Source organism: Dipteris shenzhenensis, chromosome 13, assembly GCF_047967505.1.
Source record: "Dipteris shenzhenensis isolate YYH24624 ecotype China chromosome 13, Dip_SZ_1.0, whole genome shotgun sequence".
In the NCBI taxonomy this organism is placed as follows: Eukaryota; Viridiplantae; Streptophyta; class Polypodiopsida; order Gleicheniales; family Dipteridaceae; genus Dipteris; species Dipteris shenzhenensis.
In genome coordinates, this window is record NC_141608.1 from 10116467 (window position 1) to 10121757 (window position 5291).

The following is a 5291-nucleotide window of genomic DNA, read 5'->3' on the forward strand; positions in this document are numbered from 1 at the left end:
ACATAGATGCATTTATAGACGCACTGATAGACGCTTTGCAGAATATGTTTTGTTAATAAAATCAAAAATTTGTGTGGTTGAACAAAATGATGTGTATGTTGTGTATGCTATGTAGTTACAAGAATCCCATTTCCACATTGTGCAATTCAATTCTTACAACCAACCGCATTTTAATTAGCATGATTGCAAGCACGTCTATAGCCGATGATTACAATTTTTAATAAAACATTACAACTCCAAAACGTTTAGTTCTCAAGGCATTAATTGATAGAATGTTGCACAAGGAAATTGAAAGCCAAAAAAATAAAAAGAGTATATTAATTCATAGCTCAAAAAGTGCTTGTATGTACAGATAGCATGAAGCCAAGCCATGTCCTGTGGCTTCAAGTACAAAAAATAAGAGGAGTGTATATACAAGAGAGGCACGAAGCCAAGCCAGTGGCTTCAAGTAACAAAAAGAGTAGCTAGCAGTACTTCTACAACTAATCTAAGTTCTCCACGTCCTTGCTCCCTTCTTCGCCCCCTTCTTCGCTCCCTTCTTTGCTCCCTTCTTCCTCATCTTCTTCCTCCTAATCAGCCGTATGGCCTTGTAAACGAGGGACAACATGTATCAATGTATGAAAAATCAAATCTTTACTTACAATATTGACATTATTTAATTACTTTCAAATACCTAGGGGGGGTGATGCTCTAGTAGCTTGGATATACTGCTCCTCAGTAATCAACCCATCATCATAAAAGTGCCTCCATGTATCTCCTCTGCAATGGTGGTGGTGGTAGGCTGTCTCGATAGGAGTAGGGTACCTGCCCATGATATCAAGCTGTCACTAAAGTATCTTCTACAAACAACAATTATTTCATTAATTTTGGACTCATATGTCTACATTTGGACTATTCCTTAAAATCCTTCCCAAATGAAAATTTTACTTTATGAAAATTCATTTGAGAATCAAAAGTTTACTTTCTGGCACTATCATTTCCACATAATACATTTTAGAACATCTCTCTACAATGTTGCACTAATAATGCAAAAACTACTATTAAATCCTAATTTTGTATTTCTTGTTTTTAAGAATCGTATCCTTAAATTAAAAAACCCCTTGAGTTATTGGTTTAAATGCATGAAAAACTATGCTCTTGAAGATTCACAAAATTTTAAAAAGGTATACACAAGAGACCTGCAAGACTCTTTTTACTTTCAATGCAGAAAACTATAGCACTCTTGAATATTCAAGAAATTAAAAGGTTTATATAGACATGAGACATGATGGAAGCCTCTTTTTTACTCTAGAAAATAGCAATAGATATGCTTGCAATTTTACATTATCATAAGTTTACAAGAAATATTGCTCTTGATGAGTCTTTGTACAAAGGATCTACCATGGCCTTTTCAATACTTTATTTCTACTTTTACAATGAGTTAAGTACAAATGGGCGATCCAAACATGAAAGAATTTGCTGTGGCCTTTTCAATAATTTAATTTTGCCTTTATAGTGACTTAAGTAGAAATGGGCGATCCAAACATTTGCTTGTTCGAATGTCCTTTTTTGTTGTCACAAAAATGAGCGATCCAAACATTTACTTGTTCAAATGTCCTTTCTGTCATTAATTGTTGCTTGGGTGCCTTTCTTCATTCACTCTCATCTGACCACCACTACCACCCTCACTCTTTCTCGATATTTTAATGGTGTTATCATGGGCATTATTCATTTGCGCTATCTCCTTCTACTTCCTCCTTGTTGAGCATCTTTATGAACTCTGTAATGTGTGAAATAATTGGTTGCAATAATTTTATTTTTTCTTCTACATCATACCCCATGTGCTTCTTTTCTTTCTTCGTCCTTGATTTCCAAGATACTGTGACTGTCTCTATGGAAAGCTTTGAAATTGCATCATGGTTTGGGACCCATTCCTTTTTCTCCTTCTTTAGACAACTACTATACAATGTATTGTTATCTTGGTTCTCCTTCCTACCCCTTGGCTCACACCAGACCATTGTAAATGTTTTAGCTCTCCCCTACTCCTGAGACAACATTATATCATCGTGCATGATTTCCATAATTCCATTGTTACTTGGTTTGACTCCAAGAACTTTATCAGTATCCATGCCATGCTTGATAAGATATCACTTTTGACATCTTTTCCCAAGTTCTCAATGTGCATGAACTCATCCACCCTGGATAAGGCATCACTTGTGAAAACTTTTTCTTTTCTTGGCACTAATGAACTCATCGACTCCTGATAAGATGTCAATGCCATAGTTGAGTGCATTGGAATCATCCATCTCTGAAAGAATAGAGCTTGGTACATTGGCATATTCTTTCAATTCTTTGATGTTGTAGTATACATTATGTTTATCATTAAAAACCACATGCTAAGTCTTTCCAATCTTTAAAAATTGCATGCTCCATCTCAAATCCTTACCTACCTCGTAGTAGGGACCATCCTATGAGATTGAGTTATCATCCATACCATCATCAGTAACTTTTTGAATTCTCATCTATGCAAATGTCCAGTGTTCCACTTGTTCAAATCCCAAGACTTGACCTTCTGCTACCTTCTTATTTGCAAATGATAACATTTGTAAAATACCTCACACTCTAGAATCCAAAGATATTTGTATTCCTAATGACATGCGTTGGATAAGTCTCATCTCTATCCCATGCAATAAATGCTTTGTTGGAAGTATTATAGGGCATATAACATGTCTAAGGATTTCCATATCCCCACACTTACGCTTTAGCTCAACATGTGCACTAAGAATCTTTGATATGAGAACCGCCACCTTATCTTTGCCAAGTCTTCTAAAGTGACAAATAGAATTTGGATCACTTTCATGGATTGTAGCAAATGCAACTACTTCTCTTTTGCAACATAGAATCACCTCCATCTCCAGAATAAAATTTGTAGCCATCTCCTTTATGAGTTTCCTTTGCAAACAAGCTATAACAACCATTATAAAGAACATTAGTCTCTTCTCAATAATCTACTTTATTAATTATTTAGAAATCTAGATCTTGTTTAGAAAATATGGGAGGTCTTATTTAGAAATCTGTGTTTTCAATAAAGGATTTAAGATTTAGTAATTAGCAATTTGCTTAACCCAAATCCTCTAAACCCTACCCCCTAAAATAAATAGTAAATCCTAAATCCTTAACCCAAACACTCTAAATCCTAATCCTTGCTCTTTAAACCCTAAACCCTAATCTTAGCTCCCTAAACCCTAAACCCTAAACCCTAACCCCTAACCCCTTAAATTTAACCCCTAATTCCTAAACCCTAAATCCTAAAACATAACCCCTAGCCCTTAATCCCTAAACCCTAATTTTGGCCCTCGAAACCATAAACCCTAAACCCTAAGTCCTAGCCCCTTAACCCTTAGCCCCTAATCCCTAAACTTAAAACCCTAAATTCTAAACCCTAAATCTTATACCCTAACCCCTAAACCCTAAATCTTAATTCGAGCCCTCAAAACCCTAAATTCTATACCCTAACCCCTAATCCTTAAACCTTAACCCTTAAACCCTAAACCCTAAACCCTAATCCCTAAACCCAAAACCTAAACCTAAATGCTAAATCCCTAAATCCTAATCGATGAACCCTAACCCCTAATCCCTACTCCTAAAACCCTAAACCTAGACCCCTAAACCCTAACCCCTAATGCCTAAACCCTAAATCCTAATCCTAGACCTCTTAAACCTAAACCCTAACCCCAAACCTTAAACCCTGATCTTGGTCCCCTAACTCCTAGACCCTAACCCCTAAACCGTAAACCCTAATCTTGGCCCCCTAAACCCTAACCCCCAAACCATAACTCCCAAACCCTAACCTGTAAACCCTAACCCCTCATCCCTAATCCCTTAATATTAAGCCCTAATCTTGGCCCTCTAAACCCTAAACCCTAACCCATAAAAACTAACCCCTAATCCCTAAACCCTAAACTCTAACTCCCAAACCCTAGACCCTAAACCCTAAACCCTAAAGCCAGACCCGAAACCTTAAACCCTATGATTGATTTAAGTAATATCATTCATTTAAGTAATAGTTTTAATTAGGATTGATAAGTGGGAGTGGAATTGATAGTAGGAATGTGGGAATGGGAGTGGGAGGTGGGAGGTGGGAGTGGGAGAAAGGGAGGGTGGGAATGTGGAAGTGGGAGTGGGATTGGGAGAGGGGGAGGTGGGTGTGGGAGTGGGAGAGGGAGTCGGGGTGGGAGTGGGGGAGGTGGGGGTGGGGGTGGGGGTGGGAGGCTGGGAGTGGGAGGCTGGGAGTGGGTGTGGGAGGGTGGGAGTGGGAGGGTGGGAGTGGGAGTGGGAGTGGGTGGGAGGTGGGGAGGTGGGAGAGTGGAGGGTAGGAGAGACCGATGGAAGAGTAGGTACTTGGATGGAGGGACAAATGGGAGAGGAGATAATGTGATGGAGGGGCCAATGGGAGAGGAGACAATGAAATGTAGGGACATAGGAGAGAAGCACTTAAAACCCTAGATTTTCTTATATATACTCTCCTTCTCTCATTCTTTCTCCCATTTCAACAACGAAGAACAAGAGGAGAAGCAAAAGGAGGAGCAAGAGCAAAAGCAAGCACAAGCATACGTTTCAATTATCTCAACTTTCTTCTAGGTATTTTTTTAAAATTTTCTTCTTTGAAATTTTATTGTAGAGAGAGTACTCCAATAGTGAGGATGAGAAGATTAAATGCCTTACGTTTGGGACTTTTGCATGTGTGTGTACATGTACGTGTAATAAAAGCACACATCAGTTGACTATTGTCGCACCTCAAATGATCAAAATGGCACTAAACTTTGCAAGAGTTATTCATGTGACTTGCATAAACGTGCAAACTTTCATGTGCATCAAGCATTGGCTGTGTGGGTAGCAAGGTGAAACGCCCCAATTTTGCATGTGTGGATACGTATGCATAAGAGAAATAACCATTAATCAACTATTGGCATATCTTGAAGTAGCACAACGATACTAAAATTTGTATGGGTGTTGTTTCATGTGAATTCCGTGACCATGCAAAATTTTTTATGCATCAACTATCGATTGTTTGGGTGGGAAGATTAAATGTGATTTTTGAAATGTGGGTGTGTATGTGTAGGAAAATACACACTAGTCACCTCAGAGTATCGGAATGGTAAATAATTTGCATCGGTATGATACCATGCCCTTGCAAAGTCCCATGTGCATTGAATACAAATTTTGCAGTGTGAAGGTGACATGCCAATTTCACATTTCTCGGCACATAAATGTACGAAAAAAATGCATTGGTCAATTGTTGGTGCACCTCA